Source organism: Myotis nattereri (genome assembly GCF_964212035.1).
Source record: "Myotis nattereri genome assembly, chromosome: 2".
Lineage (NCBI taxonomy): Eukaryota > Metazoa > Chordata > Mammalia > Chiroptera > Vespertilionidae > Myotis > Myotis nattereri.
The window spans coordinates 119,192,030-119,217,898 of NC_138076.1; the positions used below are offsets into that span (position 1 = coordinate 119,192,030).

The following is a 25,869-nucleotide window of genomic DNA, read 5'->3' on the forward strand; positions in this document are numbered from 1 at the left end:
GGAAAGTACCTAACAGGAAGCAAATGGGCAGAATAAAATAGGCAGTTTCAGCAAATTAGAAAGACTCAGCACCGTGGTGCTTTGTTTTTATTAATCCCCAAACTATAATTTACTCAGAATGAAATTTTATATAATTGCAATAAAGTACTATTGGCAAATATTTTTACTATTACTACTCATCTGTCTTTTAGCTAGACATCTGTAATTTTTTTTCCACAGCCATCTTGACTTAATGAGAGCAGGTTAATGTTTGGTGTGAAATGAAGAACCTTATCCTTAACCCAAATCTGAATGCATTTAACCTTAATTTCCTGGATAATGTGATTTATAAAGAACGTTAGTAGCTTAATTTATATACAAATTAACTTTTATTTTACATTTGATAAAGTTGAAATAGTTCCTTTGGACTAAGAGTAGGGAAAATATTTTTTAATGATCTCTTTTTAAAGTATTTTTTATTTTTAAATTATAGTTGACATACAATATTATATTAGTTTCAGGTGTACAGCCCACTTATTAGACATTACATAATTTACTAAGTGATCAACCCCAATAAATCTACTACCCATCTGACACCATACATAGTTATTACAGTATTATTGACTGTATTCCCTTTGCTCTACTTTACATCTCTATGACTATTCTGTAACTACGAATTTGTACTTCTTAATCCCTTCACCTCTTTCACCCAGTCCTACCCCTCCCCCCACACCTTACATTTGGCAACCATCAAAATGTTTTCTGTATCTAAGAGTCTGTTTGCTTGTTTAATTTTTTAGATTCCACATATAAGTGAAATCATCTGGCAGTTGTCTTTCTCTATCTGACTTTTTGTTGCAGATGGCAAGATTTCATTTTTTTTAAAATATGTTTTATTGAATTTTAGAGAGAGAGGAAAGGAGATGGAGAGAGAGAAACATTGATCATTTGCCTCCTGCATACACTCTGGGGTGGGGGTGGGGGTTTGAACCTACAACTTGGGCATGTGCCCTGACTGGGAATCAAACCAGTGACCTTTCGGAGCATAGGATGATATTCAACCAACTGAGCCACAACAGCCAAAGTAAGATTTTGTTCTTTTTTATAGCTGAGTCATATTCCATCAAATATATGTACTACTTCTTCTTTATCCATTCATCTGTTGATGGACACTTAGGTTGCTTCCATATCTTGGGTATTGTGAATAATGCTGCGGTAAACATGGATGCATATGTCTGTTTTGGGTTTCTTCAAATAAATACCCAGAAGTGGAATTACTGGGTCCTCCTTCTTTGTCTCATCTTATATAGCCTTTGTTTTATTTTATTACTATTATTTTTTATCTCCCTATATAGCCTTTGTTCTAAAATGTGTTTTGTCTAGTATAAGTATTGCAACCCCAGCTTTTTGTTTGTTTCCATTTTCTTTCTTTTTGGTTAGTCCTCACATGAGTATATTTTTTCAATTGCTTTTCAGAGAGAATGGAAAGGAAGGAGGAAGGGAGGGGGAGAGAGATAGGAGAGAGAGAGAAACATTGATGTGAGAGAAGACACATCAATTGGTTGTCTCCCGAATGTGCCCTGACCGGGGCCAGGGATTGAACCTGCAACCCAGGTATGTGCCCTTGACTGGGAATCAAACCCTTGACCCATCAGTGTGTGGATCAATGCTTTAACTGCTGGGCAACTCTGCCCAGGACTGTTTGTTTCCATTTTCATGTAATACCTTTTTCCATCCTTTTACTTTCAGTCTGTGTGTGTTTTTAGATCTGAAGTGAGTCTCTTGTAGCATACATATGGGTCTTGTTTTGTTATCCATTCAGCGTTCTTATGTCTTTTGAATGGAGCACTTAATCCATTTGCATTTAAAGTAATTGTTGATATATAAGTATTTATTGCCATTTTATTATTCATATTTTTTTTTAATCTTTTTTTCCTCTTTCTTCTTCTTAAAGAAGACCCTTTAACTTTTCTTGTAATACTGGTTTGGTGTGATAAACTCCTATAGCTTTTTCTTGTTGGGAAGCTTTTATGGGAACTCCCTTGTAGATAACTGCTTTTCTCTTGTTGCTTTTAAGATTCTCTCTTTGTCTTTAACCTTTGGAATTTTAATTATCACGTGTCTTAGTGTGGGTTTTTTGGGGGCTCATCTCATTTGGTACTCCCAATGCTTCCTGGATTTGTGTGTCTGTTTTCTTCACCAGGTTAGGGAAGTTTTCTGTCATTATTTTTTAAAAATATTTTTATTGATTTCAGAGAGGAGGAGAGGGAGAGAGAGAGATATAAACATCAATGATGAGAGAGAATCATTGATTGGCTGCCTCCTGCATGTCCCACACTGAGGATTAAGCCTGCTACCCTGGCATGTGCCACGAATCGAACCATGACTTCCTGGTCGAACCATGACTATAGGTCGATACTCAGTCACTGAGCCAGTCAGGCCTGTAATTATTTTGTCAGATAGGTTTTCAATTCCTTCCTCTCTTTCTTCTCCTTTTGGTACCCCATGATATGAATGTTGATATGCTTGAAGTTGTCTCAGAGGCTTCTTATAGCTTCCTCATTTTTTTTTTTTTGTTTCTTTTTCTTTTTGCTGTTTTGATTGGGTATTTCCTGCTTTCTTATCTTCCAAATTGCAGATCCTCTGCTTCATCTAGTATACTGTTGATTCTCTGTGATGTATTCTTCATTTCAGTTAACATATTCTTCATTTTTGACTGGTTCTTTTTTATGTTTTCTATATCTGTTTTTTTTTTTTTTTTTTTTTTTTTTAAATATATTTTATTTATTTTTTACAGAGAGGAAGGGAGAGAGATAGAGAGTTAGAAACATCGATGAGAGAGAAACATCGATCAGCTGCCTCCTGCACACCCTCCACTGGGGATGTGCCCGCAACCCAGGTACATGCCCTTGACCGGAATCGAACCTGGGACCCCTCAGTCCGCAGGCCGACGCTCTATCCATTGAGCCAAACCGGTCTCCTATATCTGTTTTTATACTTCCTATCTCTTGTTGAAGTTCTCACTAAGTTCATCTACTCTTCCCCTAAGTTCATTGAGTATCCTTAAAACCAGTGTTTTGAATTCTGTATCAGTTAGATTGATTGTCTCCACTTTGCTTAGTTCTTTTTCTGGAGTTTTGCCCAGTTCTTTCATTTGGGACATGTTTCTTTGTTTCCTAATTTTGGCTGCTTCTCTGTGTTTGTTTCTGTGTTTTAAGTAGAGTTGCTACGCCTCCCAGGCTTGGTATAACGAAGTTATGTAATACGGTCCAGTGGCACAGCCTCCCCATTCACTCTAGCTGGGCACTCCTGTTGCATCCCCTATAACAGCGGTTCTCAACCTGTGGGTCGTGACCCCCTTAGGGGGTCGAACAACCCTTTCACAGGGGTCACATAAGACCATCGGAAAACACATATTTTTGATGGTCTTAGGAACCGAGACACCACTCCTCTATCCGTCTCCAGGTGGGTCCGCCCACATGCAGATACGCCCACATACGAGTACCTGGAGTATTAAAGGGTTGCCGGCATTAGGACGGTTGAGAACCACTGCCCTAAAATGTGTAAGAGTAGGAAAAATATTAAGTTATGGCTTGCATTAATATTTTGAAGATATATTTTAGAGAAGAAATATTTTATATTTTAATGGGAATATATAATTTTATTGAAGAAAATCACATTCCTAATAATCACAGGTACATTAGGAAACTCTTTAAACATTTTTTATTCAAATATTGCTGATTTACATTGAGACAAATGAATCAAAATTTGTCTTAATACCTACATTTGAACATTAATATTAACCATATTTTAAGTATGTTATGAAACATTTATTTATAGTATTCTTAATTGTCATATTAACTTTACTCAGATATAATCTGTGAAATCTAATCACTTAAGTTACTAACCTTTTGTAGATAGATTGATTACCTATTAAAATGAAATATCTGCATTGATAGTTAAAAAGTGATCACTTAGTGTAACTATTAACATGTTGGTATTTACTCTCTTATGTTATTAAATTTTCTTTTCACTGAATGTATAAAAAAGCATTTACGAAATTAGACACTAATTATAATAATGAAATATAAACATTCATTAAGCTGAGCTTTTTTCACAGGAAACTGTCTTGCTAACAATATTATCATTAAAAATTTTTTTTACCAGTACCCTCAAAGAATAAGTAGAACACTGTTTTATGATTGAAAATGATAAATTTCAGTAGTTTTTAGAAACTACTGTGAAACTAACTCATGGCACTTCCATGGTTTTCAGGGTTTTCTCTATACTTTATTTTTCTTCTTCCTAATAGCATCATTTTAAGGCAGTGGCTGGGGATACTGCTAAATATCTACAATGCATAGGATAGCCCTCACAACTAAGAATTATCTGGTCCCAAATATAGGTTGACACAGCTAAGTTATGCCAAAGAAATAGTGTTATTCTCATCTGATCAGAATTGACTGCTGACAACAGAGTTAAAGAAGATTTGCTTTCTGCGTTGAAAGAACCTTGTTAGAGTTCAGTGGAGAAAACAGACAGAAAAACCAGAATTACAGAGCAGTATGGTAAGTACTAAAATAAATGCACGAGGTGCTGTGAGCCCATGCAGAAGGGGCATCTGGATTGGATAGGAAGGAAAGACCTCTTCTAGGGACAAGTTTATTTGAATTAATGAAAGTTAGGCAAAGCACGTATTTACCAGTCAGAAAGAGAGAAACTTCTCTAGGTATTTCAAACAAAGAGAATTATTACACAGCTGAGAAACAAAAGAGAAGACAGTGAAGCTCAGATGAGCAATAGCAGGAAGATGCTGCCACCCCTAGCCTGGAGGGATAAAGGGAAGAGGTGGTGTTACTTGAGCCGGACACACTGCCACCTGGAAGGAGGAGCTGCCCAGCAGGAGCTGGAGCCAAATAAGAGCCTCAGAGCTGCTGGAAAGGCCCCTGCAGCAGCCCACACAGAGAGAAATACCCTGGCATCTCCCAACAGTGCTGCTCACTGGCCAACCTGGCCAGAAGCCACTTGTTACAGGAGCCTGGGGATTGTGGTTCCCTACACTACAGAGAGACAAAAATGGCTGGAGAAAAATTCCGGGAGCAAACAAGAAAATATCCCAGAGAGTAGTTGTATGAGAGAGACTCACTGTATTGTGTGCTAGGCTTAGGTGATTTGACATCTCAACATCTTCAAGGGTAGTCGATGACACTAGATCAGTGGTTCTCAACCTTCTGGCCCTTTAAATACAGTTCCTCATGTTGTGACCCAACCATAAAATTATTTTCATTGCTACTTCATAACTGTAATGTTGCTACTGTTATGAATTGTAATGTAAATATCTGATATGCAGGATGGTCTTAGGCGACCCCTGTGAAAGGGTCGTTCGACCGCCAAAGGGGTCGCGACCCACAGGTTGAGAACCGCTGCACTAGATGAAGTGACACCACTCCATTTGCAGTTTGGGAAGTTCACTGTGGCTGGGTTGGAGGTGAGTCAGACCAGAGGACAGAAGACTCGTCAGGAGGTTAATGTAATCATCCATGTGAAGGTCCTAAAGGCTAGAATTAAGGTGGAGGCAGCCCACACTGAGCCAGGATCTCTTACACTTGGTGACTAGTAAGGGAGGGAAAGGAAGTCTAGGACCACCAACAGGTTTTAGCCAGTAGGTGGCACTGCTGTGTCAGAATCTGGTCCCTCTGATTCCCAGCCCACTGTGCTTTCACCAACAGTAGGCTGACCCACGGGCCCGAGTATCCTAATCTTTACAATTAGTGATCACGTGCTCCTTAGCTCTATAGTGCTGTGATTCAAGGATCTATACTTTCACTCCTTTAGTATTTCAGATTTCAATCCTTTAGCACTTAAGATTTCATCCTTTAGCATTAGATTTCAATGTTTGTTTGTTTTTCAGTGTTGTAGTTTCTATAATTTACACCAACATATTACAAAAACCTTCTTGTTTGTACATTTAACTTGATATATATTCCTGAATTTCAAGTACAAGTTCTTACTTAACAAGTACTGGTCATAGTTGTTTTCAGAGAATTCTCATTATGACTAAAATATTCTATTCTAAAGTTCATACACCCCAGAACCTAGCTTGTAGACAATGGATTTCACAATATTCCCATCTAAAAGTCTTTCTTGTAGTTCTGTTCATAAATATCTCTGGCAGAGTTTCCACAATTTACAAGCCTTGCTACAAAACCACTGACTGAATTGCGATCCTTGTTAATAGAGGTCAAAGTGTTAGTTCTAAATAATGCAACTTGGTGCTACTTGGAAATTCCAGGAAAAGCTTTCTTCCGTGATTTTCAGTTTCTTTCCAAGTAGCACACAACAATCACATTGTTCAGCTACATGAACAAAATAGTAAGGCAATGATTTTTTGAAAAGCATGTTGCCCCAATTAGAAACTGATTTTCTGCATGTATTTTACTGGATCTCCATCCTAAAACTTAAGTTTTACTTAGACTTCTTAGTGTTGTAAAAATCTAAACATCTTCACATTGGAAAAATAATAGTGGTATATAGTAATGAATTGTTACCTTGGTACAGATTTTGAGAAGGCAGGAGAACTTGATACAATTTCACATCAAGATAATCTACACTAATAAAAGAGAAAGATGCAAATTGACTGTACCTTTGCGATGCCCACCAGCCAATCAGGAGTGAGTATGCAAATTAACCCAACAAAGATGGAGGGTTAATTTGCATACACAGGCACCAAGTGGCAGGGGGCGGGGCAGGACACACGTTCTGCACTGCCCCAGCCACTCCAGGCCTCTGGGCAGTGTGGAAAGGCGCAAAGGCGGCTCCAGCCAGAGTGAAGGCCGTGCTGGCAGCCAGGGGAAGGAAGGCCCATTCTTGCATGAATCTTCATGCATCAGGCCTCTAGTTTTAAATAATCTAAGTGTGCAAAGTACATCGTTTTTACTGCTTAAGAGTTCACAGTCTTGTTCTGAAGGCAGCCATAAAACCTATCATTGTAATATGCTTGGGTAAAGCAACTTGGGGAGACATCTGTAACCCACAGAGTAAGGGATTAATTTATTTGAGTGGAATCAGGAAGGAATTCCTAAAGAAGGTGACACCTGCAGACAGTCTTAAAGTGTTAGATTAATGGTGTGTAGGCTTAGCCTGTTTTCACCTTTATTTCTACTACTATATTACATCAAGCCATCCTTCCAACTGTATTATTTTACTTAATGTAGGGTGGCCAGTCATCCCACTTTGCTAAGAACTTCCCCAGTTTCAGCCATCAGAGTCCCACATCATGGAAAATATCTCACTGCTGGGCTAATTGAGATAGCTGGCCACCCAAATATACTGCCTCCCAATCATACCTATATTCCTTACTCTTCTTTGCTCATGCCAGTTTCCTATCTGGAATGGACCATCACCTTGTAATTGCCTTGAATTCATCACAGGGCCCGCACAGATCTTTGTGCCCAATAGAGGCTTATGAATTGATTAGTTGGCTGATATATACATAAATGTTGGCACTTCTTCTTTTATAGATGACACTGAAGCACAGATTCCTGAAATGACTTTACTTAAGATTCATGTGACAATACTGATTTTAGAACCTAGGCCTGGCTTCATGTCTTTCATAGAACATGCTCAAACTACCCAACATTTTATCAAGCACTTTCCTATACCCCTTGAGCCCTTAGGATCAGCTTAACACAGTTTCATCCTGGGTATAAAAGGTCTCCTAGTGCCCTCTAGTTGTGTTAGTAATCTGTTTTTGTCCAGCCAGATTACACAGTAAGGGCTCCTGCCTGTTTTTCTGTATCCAGTACAAATCATAAGAAGGCCATTATTACTCCACTAGAGGCCTGGTGCATGAAATTCGTGCATGGGGGGCGGGGGTCCCTCAGCCTGGCCTGTACCCTCTTGCAATCTGGGACCCCCTCGGGGGATGTCCAACTGCTGGTTTAGGCCCGATCCCTGTGGGGCAGTTGGACCTCCCTCTCGCAATCCAGGACCACTGGCTCCTAACTGCTTGCCTGCCTGCCTGATTGCCCCTAACCACTCTGCCTGCCTTCCTGATTTCCCTTAACTGCTCACCTGCCTGCTTGATTGCCCCTAACTGCTCGCCTGCCTGCCTGCCTGCCTGCCTGCCTGCCTGCCTGATTGCCCCTAACCACTCTGCCTGCCTTCCTGATTTCCCTTAACTGCTCACCTGCCTGCTTGATTGCCTCTAACTGCTCGCCTGCCTGCCTGCCTGCCTGCCTGATTGCCCCTAACCACTCTGCCTGCCTGCCTGATTGCCCCTAACTGCCTCTACCTTGGCCCCCGCTGCCACAGCTTCGTCTGGAATGATGTCTGGAAGGTTGTTCAGCTGTCCGGTCTAATTAGCATATTATGCCTTTATTATTATAGATAATATGTTGCCTGTCAGTACCTGGGATTGGACTTGACTATGTATAGACTGACTTCATTATTTCAAGAATCTAAAAAGCTGAAACAACCACAATCCCCAGTTCCTCCCAGAGTTTGTATGTATAGGTGGACAGAGGATGCTAAGTGTTGGATTCATTTTGCAACTGGTTAGATGTCACATCCAGCCTCAGTGCTGGGGTGATTCAGGACTTAGCTTATATGGCTCATAAATTTGCAACCTACAGCTCTTCAGGCCCCCAATTGCTCCTTTAGAACATTAAACTGCAGAGAGCATGTGGTAGCCCCATCAGCTTCTGGTTAATAGAATTGGGTGACTGAACATCAGAAAGGCTCCAGGGGTTGAAGTCTCTGTATTGTACCTGGTCTCAGATGGAATCAGCCCTCTTGCTATGGCTGGCCATGAGCATCATTTTTAACTGGGCATGACATAGGGGCAAATAAATATGAACCCATCTGAGAATTTGAAAAGAAGCTGAACAGGCCTCTTTGCATGAAGTCAGATTTTCTTCTGCACTCAAAAAGGCTAAGTTAAATCTCAAGGTCTTTATATAACTTTCTTGTCTTCTCTTTTGCTTTTAATTTTTTAAAAATATATTTTTATTGATTTCAGAGAGGAAGGGAGAGGGAGAGAGAGAGAGAGAGAAATATCAATGATGAGAATCAATGACTGGCTGCCCCCTGCATGCCCCACACTGGGGATCAAGCTGGCAACCCAGGCATGTGCTCTTAACCGGAATTGAATCTAGGACCCTTGAGTCCGCAGGCTGATGCTCTATCCACTGAGCCAAACTGGCTATTGCTTTTAATTTTACCTTTGGAGTCATAAGGACTGGTGCCATAAGGACTTCTGGGGTTTGACTTAAATCAGGGTTATGTCATGAGGCACTGAACTTGGAGTCAGACACCTGCATTGCCTGTCCCACCTCTGCCTTTCCCTTTGTTCATGAGTTTGAAGCAAAGGGGAAAAGCATAGGTTTTGGAGGGGCAGCTGCAGGGTCCCTTGACAGATTACCTAGTCTGCCAAGCATCCATTTGATTATCTATGAAATGAAAATCATTCTATTGACCTCTTAGGTTTGCATGAGTACTCTGTAGCATGTTGTTTCTAAAGCACTTAGTACAAGGGCCTGACATGTAGTAAGTACTTAATAAATGGTAGCCTTTTAGGGTTATTATCATGATCCTTCATTCATTCACCAGTCATTAATTGAGAACAGGGGGACTGTACCATTTAAGCTGGCTTTTGAAGGCTGTGGAGGACTTGGGTTGATGGAAAGTGTTAAGGAAAGCAGGCTTTTCACTTGGGGCTGGGGGCGGGGGAGGAGGGGAGACAACATGGACACAGGTGTGAGCTGGGCTTCAGGACATGTGCAAGAAGGAAGAAGGTGCAGTATTTAATTTGAATTTTTGTTTCTGAATTTCTAGTACTTCAGTATTTATGTCTCTCTCCATTCCTCAGCCAGTTATAATACTGTTGACAGAAGCCCCTCACTAATGTGATTTCCTTCACAAAGTTGAGCTAATGCAACCTCAGCTTGGTCCCTCCCACTCATGTCCCTGTAGCATTTTGTAGCTCTCTCATTAGAGTTTTGGGGTATTCTGTAGACAGTAAGCAGCTGAGAGCATCTTGCACTAGTTCTTGTGCATACTAAGCACTCAGTCTGCCCATTAGCTGTTTTATACTTAAGTTGACATTTTGCTGTGACACATTTTGAAATCGTTGCTTTTTAAATTATTAATTAAAGCCAAATTTTTTTTTATTTTTAAAATATATTTTTATTGATTTCAGAGAGTAAGGGAGAGAGAGATAGAAAGATCAATCATGAGAATCATTGATTGGCTGCCTCCTGCACACCCCTACACTGGGGATTGAGCCAGCAACCCCTGGAATGTGCCCTGACCCTGAATTGAACCATGACCTCCTGATTCATAGGTGGAGGCTCAACCACTGAGCATACCAGCCTGGCCAAAATTTCTTCTTTTTTAAATAAAGAGAAGACAGTCTTGAATGATGCCTTAGCTTTTTTATTCCAGCAGTTTTTCAAAACTTTTAAACAAGTTTCAATAAATTCAGGAGTTTACCATTATATTGAATGCACAACCCATAATTATCTTTTTTTAAAGGAATGTATATTTGCATTTTTCCCTTTAATTTGTGAAATAAGTTAGAAAAAAAGTAAAATTTGAACTTAATGTATAACTTTTTGTTTGATCAGCTCATTTATGGGGCATGCCTTTTTTTTTTTTTTTTTTGTCTATTAGCAGTTAAACAAAATTACTAGCCCCTGTTTAAAAGGCTTTTCCGTGGGGGCAATGGCTAAATCCTGCTTTGTTTTCTGCTGCAGGCAGTGGCCACAACTGAGGAGGAGCCTGATGTGCAAAGCAGGTGTGAAAGCCAGGCGGGCAGCAGCCTCAGAGATGAAGGTCTGCACCTGGGACCAGCGGACACAGGTGCGCACGTGGGGTTGAGCCGCGCCGCCCCGTGGCCACAGGCTTCCAGCTCCGAGAACATGACCACAGCCCAGAACGGCCACGGGCGAGTTGCTGCGATCCCCTGTTCAGTCTCGGATCCCACAGACCCCGGCACGGTGACCTACCCAGCCTGTCAGAACGGAGGATGCGGCGGAGGCGGCGACGCGGAAGCCCAGGACTCCAGGCCGGGCCCCGCCAAGTTCGTGCGCCTCTTCTCCGTGAGCAGGAAGCGGACGGGCGCCCACCCCGAGCGGCCCCGCTCCGTGGTGCTGATGGGGCACTCTTCCACCTGGAACGCCCTGGCCTCCTTCCGGAAGATGGGATCCTTTAAAAAACTGAAGTCCTCCGTCTTTCAAGGCATTCAAAACCGAGAGGGCTCCGATGCAGCCAAGGAGGAGGCCTCGGAGCCTGATGTGGGCCCTGCCCTCCCCAACGGGGCGGCCGTGGCCATCCCCGCGGGCGGGACCCCCCAGCCTGGGCCCGTGTCCGACGGCTCGGACCCCGAGGAGGCGGACGACGCCTTCCAGAGGAGCACGCACCGCTCCCGCAGCCTGCGCCGCGCCTACGGCCTGGGCCGCATCAGCCTCCGGGACGCGGAGCCGGTGCCGGTGCCGCCGCCGGGCCCGCCCGAGTCCCCGGGCCTCCCGGAGCCCCCGGTGTGCGCCATCCTCGTGAAGGACTCGGAGGTCAACAGCGTCGCCTACCGGAGAAGCAAGAGCACCGACAACCTGAGCTTCCTGAGGAAGAGCTCCTTCAAGAGGAAGTCCGCCTCCAACCTGGCCGACCTCCGGACGGCGCCCGACCGGCCGGCGCCCCGACGGACGCTGAGCAGCTGCTCTGCCGACTCGGAGAAGCTCGGCGGGTCCGAGCGGAGGACGAAACGCTGGAAGAGCCCCATCAGGGCCAAGGACTTCGACCGGGTCCTCAGGCTGGTGAGCAGCGCCACGGACGCGGCCTGGAAGCGAGAGCGTCCCAAGGGCGAGGCGCCCTGCCCGGGCGACGCCGCCCCGCGTCCCGGGCCCCGCAGCCGCCTGCACGACGACTACTCGCGCCGGGCGTCCAGCAGCGCGGAGCCGGAGAGCAGGAGGGCCGGCCCGGCCCCGGACTTCAGCCCAGCAGGGCCGCGGGGGCCCCACGTGGACGTGGAGACCGCGGTGTTTCCTCTGGAGGCCCAGAGCGGCGGTCCTGGCACCGGCAGCGCGTTGCCAAGCCCGCCTGCCCAGGAAGCAGCGCGCAAAGACTCCCTTGAGCCAAAACCTGGCAGCCAGTTTACATGGGAACCCGAGCAGCCCACGCCTCTAAGGCCCACCGCCCCCAAGCCCCCCAGCCCCCAGAGCCCATCAGGGAAGGACCCCAACAACCTCAGCGCGCTGTCCCTGAGCTCAGTGGACAGTAACGAAAGGGCAGAAGGTCCTGTGCCCTTCCCGGATTTGGTGCAAGCCACATGTGACAACGGCAGTGAGGACAGCGGGTCCAGGAGCCGCCCTCAGCTGAGCCTCGGCGAGGCTTCGGGTCCAGAAGAAAAGGAGGAGGAGGTAAGGGCAGGGCTGGGCAGGGCTGGGCCTCTTGTACACGCCCCGAGGCAGGACGGGTGCTTGGGACAGCGCCCCCTTCGTCCTCGCTGGAGGTTGCCCAGGTGCACACGTGCTTTCCTTGGCGTTTTCTCTTTTTCTTTAACTTAACCGCAGGAGCAGGCGGACTCTGCTGATTGTCCTACCATTACAATTATTCTTGTCAACCTGCTGCTTACCACATTCAGCGGTCGTCTTTATCTCTTTTGAAATGAATGACTAATGTAGGAAATTTCTTGGGATGGCACTTACCACACCATATATTCAAAAGATATTTATTGAGAACCAACTATGTGCTAGATTGGGGGTGGGGTAGTTGAAAAAGATCTGTCTTCCATTCCAAGCAGCTAATAGGGGCTCTCAAAATTTTTATTTTTGGTGCATTTGTTATTACCCACATACTTCTCCTCTTTATATTTTAAATGGTTTCTTATCCTTTTCAACTGAGTGCATATAAATGAGATTCTTTGTGTTAAGAGACTATTACGTGTTCTAAGTCTGTTTTACTTCCTGGGAATGAATTAGAAATGTGCAGTTTGATACCTGTCAAGCCCTGAGCAATGCTGGTTCAAAGCAACTTTTATGATGGTTATTGAACTTATTTTTAGAGGAGAACATAAGCATCTCATGAATTGAATCAGCTAATAACTGTCAAGGCTACAAAAGCAATGTTCTTTTCATATCCTATCAAGCCAGACAACTTACCTCACTGTATAATTTTCACTTTATAAATGCATTCGGTAATATTACCTTACAGAGCTGAAAGATGAGCAAATGCATTCATGTGTATATATTGCAAATAATTCTTCACATATATTTCTAGACTGTTTTACAGGTGTAAATTGGTGCTTGCCATAGAAAATAATCCCCTAGCAACTATTTCTTCCCCCTGATCCCTAAAGAGGAACTCAGTTTTGGATTAATGCTGCTGATAAATGATTATGCTACATCTTTTGGAAGCTGGAGAGCTTTTGGAGTGTCCATTTAAAAAAAATCTTTATTGTTGAAAGTATCACATATGTCCCTCCTCTTTTATCCACCCATTGACCCCCTCCAGCCCGTCCCTGCCCCCCCTCCCCCCAGGCCTTCACCACCCTATTGTCTGTGTCCATGGGTTATACAATATGCATGCAAGGTCTTTGGTTGACTTGCTCCCATCTACCCACCCTCCCCCGCCTTCCCTCTGAGATTCCACACTCTCTTCCATGCTTCCATGTTCTTGGATCCACTCCGTTCATTAATTTATTTTGTTTATCAGATTCCACATATGAGTGAGATCATTTGGTACTTGTCTTTCTCTGACTGCCTCATTTCACTTAGCATGATACTCTCCAGTTCCCTCCATGCTGTCTCAAAGGGTAACAGATACTTCTTTTTTACTGCTGTAGAGTATTCCATGGTATAAATATACCACAGCTTTTTTATCTACTCATCTATTGATGGGCACTTGGGCTGTTTCCAGATCTTAGCCATTGTAAATTGTGCTGCTATGAACATAGTGGTGCATACATTCTTTCTGATTCGGGTTTCATAGGATATATTCCTAGAAGTGGGATCACTGGGTCAAATGGCAGTTCCATATTTAATTTTTTGAGGAAACTCCATACTGTTTTCCATAATGGTTGCATCAGTCTGCATTCCCACCAGCAGTGCACTAGGGCTCCCTTTTCTCCACATCCTCACTAGCACTTGTCATTTGTTGATGGTAGCCATTCTGACAGGTGTGAGGTGGTACCTCATTGTTGTTTTAATGGTTTATTTTGCTTTCTTGTGCAGAAGCTTTTTATTTTGATGTATGGATAGTCCATTTTTTACCTTTGCTTTGCAGAGAGACTTAGAAAGCAAAGCCTATTGCAGATGACTTTCAGATATACCATTAAATCAGCCTGAAGGAACCCTGGGCAGCCGGAGCAGTGAATTGGCATCACTTTGTGGACCTAGGTTTATATGAGACCTCAGGGCCAGTATGTCTTCCAGAAGTCTTCTGGAAGCACCATTTGTTCATTTGCAGATTTCCAAAGAAGCCTTGTGGAACAGTTGTGAGGACACAGGACTCGCTGCCAGCTTTGGGAAGGCATTCCAGTGCTGCTAGCTCTGCTTTATGTAATTGGCCAAGACCTGAACCAGTCGGGGCTTCACTCCTTCCTGGTTGATGAGATGAAGCACAATGCCTTCCACCAAACACCCTGAACTGTCACACTGAGGGTTTGGGACTATCCTTCCCACCCCCCTACTTCCCATACGTAAAATAATTTGCATAGGTCTAGAGGGTTTTTATGTTAAGGTGGAGATTTTAGTTTTTGTTTAACAAAATTAGTAAATAACCTTTAAAATATTTTATTCCTGAGTGCATATTAAGTGAATATATGCAAGGGTTAGTTTCTTTTTAAAAAAAATTATTTTGGGAGGCAGAGAAACATTAATTTGTTGTTCCACTTATTTATCTATTCATTGTATGTGTCCTGACCAGGGATCGAACCCACAACCTTGGTGTATCGGAGCAATACTCTAACCAACAGAGTTACCCGGCCAGGGCCATGCAAGGGTTAATTTATGACTTAGTTACTTCCCCAGTGATTTGATCAGATATATTTGTTATTCTTAATTATATACGATTTAATTTCTACCCACAAGGGACCACTAAATATAGAAAGCAGATGGACACAAATTATTAAAATTCCATATATATTGATAGATAATTCTATAAATTTGCCTTAAGATAGTCATCACATTTTTAAGTTGTATTCATATCCTCAAAATTCTTATATAGCACATCAAGCTTCCTCTTGTACTTTTAATGTAAATGTCAAAAAGAGAAAAATATAATGATAATTTTTCCCAGTTTTTATTTTATGTATTGGTGATCTTTAGTTTTACTTGAAGGGAAGTGCTTGTAAAATATAACCTAAAACTTTCTCTTATTCATTTATTTATTATTTATTTTTGCTTAAACAACAGAAATTTATTTTGTTACAATTCTGGAAGCTAGAAGACCCAGACTTTCTCTTTTATTTTGACATTTAGAAACAAAATACAAACAAAATGAAACAAATAAAACAAAAAACACCTTGCAAAATGCAAGAATTCCAACCTTCATGTGTTAAAAGCAGTTTTTATTTACGTTGTATAGCATTACACAAAATTAAATTTCAGTCTATTGTATCTTAATGTATAGTGTTTTTTTAATGTATTGATAGTATAGTTCTGTTTTCATGTGCAAAGCTAGTTTAAGCTGTGGTGATTATTGAGTACAAAAGGTTGGAATCTGCATATTATGATATTTAATATATAATGTATTTTCAATAAGTGAGATTAATTTTTTATTTAAAATCATTTATTTGTAACTAGCCACTCTAAAAGTGACAAAATATTTTTTTAAACTCTAAGCTGTTTAACACAATTTTATGTTACTATAAAAAGGAGTTGGAAAATGTCAGGCTTCATTTATAAAGCATTGTAGAAACATCACCTCCTTAATGTTATACTTCTGCCACCTAGTGGTAAACTTTGTTGTGAGAACAAAGATCAATTGAAGGAATTCCTAAAATTGTTATTTAATTTAAACATGCAGTGTAGCATTTATACTTGTACATAGTGCTCCCTAAACATTATAAAGGTACAGGCACAGGAATTTAGTGTTAATGCTGGTTTTCCTACCCAGTCACGCAATAATGCCTTTGGCTGAATTGGGTCACGGGTAACAGGGTCCTGTCCTTAGTTGTGCAGTATAGATTCGGTAATTCGTGATAGTGTTGAACTATGCCATAGATAGTGATTTCAACCTTTTTCATCTCATGACACGCATAAACTAATAACTAAAATTTGGCGGCACACCACAAGAAATATTATATTTTGCTGATCTCACAAAAACATAGGTGTATTTTTGATTCATTCACACCAGAGAGCTATTATTGTATTGGCTGTTGTCATTTTTTTTTTATTTGACAGTCTAACAGAAAAGAGGTCAGTGCCTCTGACTAAATAGGCAGGTGAAGCATGGTTTAAAACTTCTTGCAGCACACTGGTTTGCTGCCATAGATGAAGCCCTTTTAAATGATGAGAATCCACTTTAACTCCTTCATAGGGAGCTTTAGTCTTTTGGTAAATGTTTCTAGTTTGGTAAGGATCTTGGTTCTGCCATTCAAAAGATACCTAGCATTGGGCACACCGTTGAACTTCTGTTGGCCGAAATCTGTTCAAGGATAGAATGTGGAATAGGTTTATCTGCCTTGGAGGTTTGTCAGAACTAAGACAATTAAGCATGTTAAACACTTAGCCTCGTGCTTAACACTGGCTGTCACTCTGTGATGATTACTATCAGTTTAGATGGTTTTTCCATCCTAGGTTGACCTGACTTCTTAAGATATGGGCCAGTTAAGGCCAGTTTTTTCCAAAACTGGTTTTTAAATGCCAGTTTAGCCTTAGGGAGGATTGTGAAGTTCTTCAATTAGTTTGACTTCACATTAATTTCTTTTAAATGCCTCAGAGATAGGTTTTACCATAACCCAGTCTTTGTATTATTTTAATAATGCACCAAACTAAATTTGTTAAGCACCTGCCAGGTATGAAACAGGCATAGTTCTATAAGGAAGAGTAGTTGATGTTGTCAAGGAAATTATAGATGAGCTAAGATGTGTCTAAATCATAGTAGAACTATGCAGAATGGATTAAATACCCCAAAAGAGGTAAAACCATAATGCTCTAGGATTTCGGAAGAGTTGTAGTTTTCACTCATGTACTAAGTCAAGGAAGGCTTAATAAAGGTGATCAACTCTGATTTGAAAAAGGTGAGATTTTTGCAGGTAGTTATGGAGGGAAAGGTGGGGCATTTCAGTAGTCAGATGTACAGAGATTTTATGTGATTTGAGAGAACAAGAAATAACATAATTTGGTTTGGTGTAGGGAAATCATGCAAGTTAGGATGAAATTATCCAGATGATGGACACTCTGAAATTCCAGAGTTAAAGAATCTATACATTACTTGGTAACTGCCGAGGAGTCAAGGATGTTTTGAACAGAGAAGAGCCAGGCTCAGAACTGTGTTTTGGAGAAATTAATCCACCACTGGAAAGAAAGGTAACCAGAGGGAACGCTATCAGGAATGTATTGCCAATAAGAACTCAGAGGTAGTAAGGCTCTGAAATAGAATATATAAGGAAGGAACAGGAGTAAATGAAACAACACATAATAAATAGTAATGTACCTTGTTCATTTATTACCTGGCTACTATATGCCAGACATAGGGACAAGAAAAAGTTGTGTGTTTATTTTTCTTTGTTTTTATTTTTTAATCCTCACCCAAGGATATTTTTCCATTGATTTTTAGAGAGAGTAGAAGAGAGGGAAAGACAGAAAGAAATATCAGTGTGAGAGAAACACATTGATTGGTTGCCTCCTGCACATGCCACAACCAGGGCCGGGGCCTGGGAGGAGCCTGCAACCGAGGTACATGCCCTTGACCAGAACCGAACCCAGGATCCTTCTGTCTGCAGGTCAATGCTCTATCTACTTAGCCCAACCGGTAAGGGCAAGAAAGAGTGTTTGTGTGTGTGTGTGTGTGTGTGTGTGTGTGTGTGTGTGTTTAAAGCTGTTCTTATTTTCTTCGGTTCATAGTCTAATTGTTAGATTGGAATGTATAGAGATAATTATGACATAGTGTGATGAGTTTCTAATGAGGAATGTAAGAAGAAGCATGGGAGCTCCAAAGATAGGATTATTAACTCTGGGTGAAGAATGGCATGATTAGGGGAGGTCAATTGGGTGAGGTCTCAAAGATTATGGTGGGGGTATAGGGCGCAGCAGTAGAGGAGCGGCAGGGCCTTCCAGGCCAACTGTAACAGCATGGGTGAGGAGGCGGGTCCTGTAACAGGACCCTGTCAGCCAGAGGAGTTAATCTAAGCTTCATTTTCCTCCCCTGTAAACTGGGAGTAGTAAGATACCTACCTACCACATAGGGCTGCTGTGAAGATTAAATGAGGTGATACATGTAGAGTACTTAGCACTGAGCTTTGCAAATAATAAGTGTCCACAAAGAGGCTAATTTGTTGGACTAAGGGAACTGCACAGGGTAGCTGGGTGGAGAAGTGAGAGATAAGATTGGAGAGATAGGTCTGTACATAATTAGGAAGGTCCTTACTTGGACCTGTGGAGTTTAGACTTTACCCTGCAGGCAGTAGAAACCCCAAGAGGTGTTTAACCAGCCAGGGACTGTAGAGGGGACCAGCTCTGCAGAGAGGATGGGGAGGGCAGTGGCCCTGGGGAGAGACAGTGTCCCTCAGCAGGTTCAGAGGTAATGAAATCTGCACTAAGGCCATGGAAATGGAGAGTAGGGGATGATTCCAAAAACGATTTCACAATTTATATTTTTAACTAGCATTTGAATGTTTTAGGAGAGTGAGAAGTCAAAGATGACGGGGTGATTGGGAGGATATTATTGTATTGGGATCAGTAATCAAGCCACAAAAACAATGGGCTACAGCTGAATTGGGGTTGTTATCCCAGCCCGCCAACCTGATGGCACCTTGTGGAAAATCGCTTTCCTTTTCTGAGCCTCAGTTTACTTGAAAAATGTTTCAGGGTTTTATAATTTTCTCCCACAAGGATTCGTAGCTTTAAAATTGGTGGAAGCTATTGTACTTACAACGTTAAAATGGTGTGAGTGCTTAACTAGGAGGTTTCAGTTCTGTAGAATACAAATGGGGTGTTATTGCACCCGGGTGACTGGCATTCTCCCGAGGTGGTGATTTTACCTTGCCCACTACTCCACTGGCTCTCATCCCAGCCTTGGAAAGAAATAGAAGGGGAATTCTGTGGCGCCACAAGGTACCGTGTCTCTAAAATAAAGCGTCCTTCCAGCTGGCTATTGAAATAGTTCAGTGGGTGAGCAGGGACTAAATTGAAGCCTATTTCCATGTGAATTACGAATTGTGGAATTGTATGATGATGATGGGTACTTCATATGGAATGATAGCTCCAAGGTGCTGTCTCGGTATAATTTAATGAGAGAGACAGATATATTGCATAATTTTGACTTTGTAGATTACTTAGACATTACTCTTTGGATTACTCAAATAGCTAGTTGGGAGATTCAGACAATTCTCATGAAAGTTAGAAATTATCCACATTTATTTCACAGAGCCATTCTTAGAACCAGAAGGATGGGGTTGCATATACAGACAATAAATGTAGTGACCCTAGAAAGTCTGCTCAAGATTTTTTTAGGAGCTTTATTTAGATATAATTTACATAACATAAACTTCACCCATTGTAAGTCGACAGTTTGATGATTTTTAGGAAATTTGTAGAGTTGTGCAGCAACCATCACCGTCATGTAATAGAACACTTCTGTCATCCCAAAAAGTTCCCCATGCCCTTCTGCAGTCAGTTCCTGCTCCCACTGAAGGCCTCGGCAACTGTGGATCAGCATTCTGTCTCGATGTTTTTTTAATGTAGCAACTCAACGATTGTTTGTAAATTTATGGAGTTACACAACCATCAAAACTATCTAATTTTAGAACATTCCCATCACCCCTGAAAGGAAACTCATGCTCATTTGCAGGCATTCCTGTTCCATTCCTAGAACCCGATCTGCTTCTTGTGCCTGTAGGTTATACCTTTCTGTATAGTTCATAGAAATAGAGTAAGGTAATATATGGTCATTTGTGTCTGGCTTCTTTCACGTAGCATCTTTTTTTTCAAGGTTCATCCATGTTGTAGCATGTATCAGTACTTCATTTCATTTTATGTCCAAATAATATTCAGTTGAGTGGCTAGCCCATGTTTTGTTTATCTGTTTATCAGTTGGTATACACTTGACTTGCTTCCCCTTTCTGGCTGTTATGAATAATGCTGCTGTGAACATTTACATGCAAGTCTTGTGGACATATGTTTTCATTCTCTTGGGTCAGTGGTCGGCAAACTCATTAGTCAACAGAGCCAAATATCAACAGTACAACGATTGAAATTTCTTTTGAGAGCCATATTTTTTAAACTTAAACTATATAGGTAGGTACATTGTTATTTACTTAATTAGGGTACTCCTAAGGCTTAGGAAGAGCCACACTCAAGGGGCCAAAGAGCCACATGTGGCTCGCGAGCCGCAATTTACCGACCACGGTCTTGGGTAGATAACTAGGGGTTGAATTTCTACATCATATGGTAATTCTGTGTGTAACTGTAACTGCCAAACTAGTTACTAAAATAGTCATCCCATTGTAGTCATCCCCAGCAGTGTTTAGGTTTCCAGTTTCTCTGCGTCCTTGCCAGTATTTGGTATTGTCAGTATTTTGAATCCTAGCCCTTCAAGAGGGTATATAGTGGTATTTTATTTTAATTTTTAAAATTTACATAATGAATGTATATGTGTAAATAATTTTATAATCCTATCTAACAGCTATATGACAAAGATGCATTTACATGAAAACAATAATTCTATATATATTTTTATAAGATGCTTTCTTTTTAAAAAAAAAATTTTTTTATTGATTTTAGAGAGGAGGGGAGAGGGGGAGAGAGAGAGAGAGATAGAAACATCAACAATGAGAGGGAATCATTGATTGCCTGCCTCCTGCACTCCCCCTACTGGGGATCGAGCCCACAACCAGGGCATGTGCCCTGATTGGGAATCGAACCATGACCTCCCGGTTCATAGGTCTACACTCAACCACTGAGCCACGCCGGGTGGGCTATCACATGCTTTCTTGATAAACGACACATACAACTATCCTCAAAAATAATGATCCTTGAGTCACACAGAAATGATAAAATCAGAGGTGGTGAGGATAATCACAATCTGAGTGAAATGTTAAAAATCTAAATAGCCCTAACCGATATCTCAGTGGTTAGAGCGTTGGCCTGCAGATTAAAAGGTCCTAGGTTCGATTCCATTCAAGGGCATGTACCTTGGTTGCAGGTTCCTCTTGGCCTGGGCCCTGGTCGGGGTGTGTGCAGGAGCAACCAATCGATGTGTTTCTCTCACATCAATGTTTCTCTCTGTCTTTCCCTCTATTTCTTCCACTCTCCCTAAAAATCGATGGAAAAAGATCCTCAGGTGAGGATTAACAAAAACAACCAAAAAATAATCTAAATAGGCATGTCGTAGAGTCCATTTAAAATTGTATGCAAGAAAGAGTATAGCCTGGCTGGTATGGCTCTGTGGTTGAGCATTAACCTATGAACCAGGAAGTCATGGTTTGATTCCTGGTCAGGTACTGGGCTGTGTGCTCTACCCCCAGTAGGGGGAGTGCAGGAGACAGATGATCAATGAGTCTCTCTCATCACTGACGTTTCTCCCTCTCCCTCTCTGAAATCAATAAAAATATTTTTTTTTTTAAAAAGAAAGAGCACAGTAATATAAGAAAGATATGAGCAGTCTCACCATGAACATAATTATGACCTTAGGAAGCACCATATTCCCTAGGTCTGTTTTTTTCAGTGGCCATAGAGCAGCGGTTCTCAACCTGTGGGTCACGACCCCTTTGGCGGTTGAACGACCCTTTCACAGGGGTCGCCTAAGACCATCCTGCATATCAGATATTTACATTACAGTTCATAACAGTAGCAACATTACAGTTATGAAGTAGCAACGAAAATAATTTTATGGTTGGGTCACAACATGAGGAACTGTATTTAAAGGGCCAGAAGGTTGAGAACCACTGCAAAGAGGGTCATCTCATCACCAGTCCGCTTGTTCCATCAGCACCCAAATATTGAGCTCAGTAGTATATTTCCTTAGCAATAGCCAGGGCTCCTTCAAAGAAGCTGAGTCCCTATTTGAGAGCTGGGGAAAATGAAGATGGCCTGAAGCATGTTACTATTGCCAGAAAACCAGGATTCTGTGAAAAAGTGCTGGGCTTTGCTGAAAAGACAAAAGAGTCAGCTGAAAAGGGTCAGGTCGTGATAATGTGCATGTCACAAAGAATAACTAGATCTACAGTTGTTGATCTACAGGTACAACCTGACTCTATGAAAAGCCATGAGTCCTTAATGATAAAAAGAAAAGTTAATATTATATGTACTAAAGCACACATATAAATGTGCAATTACAGCACTAACTGTAATTCAAAGGGTAAAAATAGAATATTTTAGTAAGTAGGTAAGTTTGGCATATATGGGGTTCTATTTCCTTTTAAATTTTTTTCTATATTGATTTTTAGATGAGAGAGAGGGAGAGAGAGAGAAAGACACTGACATTTGATACTCCATTTATTTATGCATTCATTGGTTGCTTCTTATATGTGCCCTGACAGGGAATCAAACCCGCAACCTTGGAGTATCAGGATGATGCTCTAACCAACTGAACTCTCTGGCGAGGGCTGCTTATTGTTATTTTTATTAGCATTTCCCTAATGACTATTGATGTTGAGCATCTTTTCATGTGTTTATTAGCCATTCATTTATCATATTTGGTGGTGTCTATTCAAATTGTTTGCTCATAATTTTACTGTATTTTTTGTTTTACTATTGAGCAGTAAGGTTTATTTATATATTTTGGATACAAGTTCTTTATCTTTATCGGATATAAACTTGCAAATATTTTCTCACAGTCTCTGGGTTGTCATTTTGTCATAATGGTGTCTTTTGAAAAGCATAAGTATCTCATCTGATGAAAATTTAATAATTTTTTTTTATATTAGGGATTGTGCTTCTTTTTAGAGCTAAGAAATCGTTGCCTATCCCAAGTTCACAAAAACTTTCTCCTATCTTCTAGAACTATTATAGTTTTAGCTCTCACATTTAGGTATATGCTCCATTTTAGTTGAATTTTGTTTATAATGTGAAGTACTAGTAAAGAGCTTGGCTCATTTTTTGGCATATGAACGTCTGATGATCCCACCTCCATTTGTTGAACTGCCGAATGTAAGTTTCCATACTCTCCTGGGCTCTCCATTTTCTCTGACAAAGATGCCCTGTAATTTCAATCACAAGAATTGAAATTACAGTTGGAGACATAATTTGAAAATATGCTATTAATTGTACTTTTAGTAAGTAAGTATTTCTAATGAAGTTAACATTGTGTTACAGGGACATCTGCTATATTGTCAGTGTTTTATAATATTCCCTAAGTAGCAACCCTGGGTGCACATCCTTCAACAGATTTTTTCCCCCCAAAGCATGCTTTTTCCTCTCTTGAGACAAGAATCAGTGTGCTTTCTATTAGTCATCTTTGTGCTAGCTTATGTTTAGTTTCTCCTGAGGTGTTTTTGATTTATTTACTAGTATTTTCACTTTCCTTTTTGCAGGAGAAAAATTCCTAAATAGAAAAAAACAATCTCTTGCAGAAATTTTATTAAATCATAAGAATGCAGGTCATGCATCTAAATGTGAAAGTTACCTTTTACTTTAACAACTGAGTTCAACATTTTCTAACTCAGTATTTGTTTTTTTCACTTATTTTTAAATTGTAGTAGACATACTGTATTAGTTGCAGGTGTACAGCATAGTGATTAGGCATTTGTATACCTAACAAGATAATCACTGTGATAAGTCTAGTATCACCTAACACCATACATAGTTATTATCATATTATCAACTCTATTCCACATGCTGTACATTACATCGCCATGACTAATTTTATAATTTTTGTACTTTTTAATCTCAGCCTTTTTTAAAAAGAACTTTCCACTTGCTCTGAAAAGGTTTATGCTCATTATTACATAAACAGCTATTTCTTTTCCAGTGGAAAGTTTCAGAGTATTTCTGAATGGATGCTCAACATTTGATAGGCAACAGAACTTTATAAAATTAAAAGCTGCTTCTAAAATTCCTAAAAATGTGAAATCTAAAGAAAAATACATACAGGTGTCATATAATTCTTGAACTTTACTGTGGCTCATTTCTTGAACAGTTTCTCTCTAGTGAAATGTCATCAAATAGTATTTTCTCATTAAAAACAAGCGGGGAGAGGGAGACAGAATTATATACCTATGTGAGGCCCAGTGCATGAAATTTGTGCACAGGTAGGTTCCCTAGCACAGATTGGCTGGTGATCAGGGCCAATCTGTGGGGTGACTGGTGGGGCGATCAGGGGGCCCTTGCTGGCACCTGCCTTGGCTGGCCTGGTGCCTGTGGGCTGGGGGCAGCTCCTGCACTGAGCGTCTGCCCTCTGGTGGTCAGTGCGCATCATAGTGACTGGTCATTCCACCGGTCGTTCCACTGTTTGGTCAATTTGCATATTTGGTTTTATTACATAGGATATACCTAAGATCCTAATTTTTATAGGTTATTATAATAACCATTTGTAATCAAGTATAAATGACATAATGTATCATATTATTAAGCTTTCTAAAGTATATGAAATATTTAAATGCAATGATATGAATAGTGTATTTGCTGGTTTCAATATTCTCTTATTTAGTGACTTCTTTTACTTGGTAGGTAAGAAAGTCATAATAGACCGTACTGAAGTTATACAGTACAGAAAAGTGTAGTATCAGTATTCTTTGGGGGAAAGAAACTGATACCAGTTTGTATGTTTTTCTCCTGGTCTTTTTTTTTGCATCTTTAGCTTCTCTGTAATAATTAAGATCACAGAGCATCCAAAGTTGGGGATGCTCTGGGAATCACTTTCCAGTTGGCTCAGTGACACACGTTCAATTTACCATGTCTGCCATGGTTTAGTTGGCAGAAGGGCATACAAATTGCCACATGTCACTTTCTAAACGGAATGTTATCCATGTTTCTCCTGCCAGTGACAGTCTAGGGACAAAACAGCAATTTGGAATGCTTCGTTCATGTGGTTCATGTAGAATGATCAGAGTAAAGGCGAGGGTGAGGGGGGAATGATGCTCAGGTTGGTTGGAGAGGAAAGAGTGCTAAAGCTTGTAACTTTCTAGGAAAACAGCGTCAGCGTGCTTCTAAAATTTCAGCCGTCAGTGCCAGCATTTCTGAGTGGTCAGGAAGGTCCATGGTGTGAAAATAGATGGGCTTTGTGGGTAGGGCTTCCTGAGTTCAAATCCTAGTTTCACTACTAGCCAGCTCTCTCCTTAAGAAAGATACTTGGCCTACTTAAGCCTCTTTAAAGTTTAAGTTTCTTTAAAAATGGAGCTAACAGTGCCTACCTGGATTAAATGAAATAATGCATATGAGATACTTAAATTCCTGGAACATAGTAAATCTAATAAATGTTGACTTTTATAATCTTAATTGTTGTCATCATTAAAAGTACTGCATTTGGTTAGATACTCCAGTATAGACCAGTTAAACTTTGCAGAATTAATCTTCTAGCCAGTTTCTCGAAGTTTGGAATGAAGACCATCCAGGGGGCAAGCTAAAGTAGAGATCCCTGAACCCCAGCTGGAGCTACTGAATTGGAGTCATTAGGGTGGAGACCCAGTACTCTGGATTTTTAACAAGCAACCCAGGGACAGTCTTTTTGCCACACTAAAGTTTGAGATCTGCTGTCCTGGCTTTGCTTTATTGTGTTACACAGATATTAACT

At 41.0% G+C, this 25,869-nt stretch overlaps 1 protein-coding gene across 1 annotated transcript in view; it reads left to right on the forward strand.

Annotated features, from left to right (window-relative positions):
- The first annotated feature begins 11,682 nt into the window (after window positions 1-11,682).
- Window positions 11,683-25,869, forward strand: part of LOC308513223 (spermatogenesis-associated protein 13-like) — a 31,024-nt gene continuing 16,837 nt past the window's right edge. The window contains exon 1 of the mRNA XM_081083129.1: window positions 11,683-12,395. The gene's annotated coding sequence lies outside the window, so the exon portion shown is untranslated. The remainder of the gene's footprint in view (window positions 12,396-25,869) is intronic.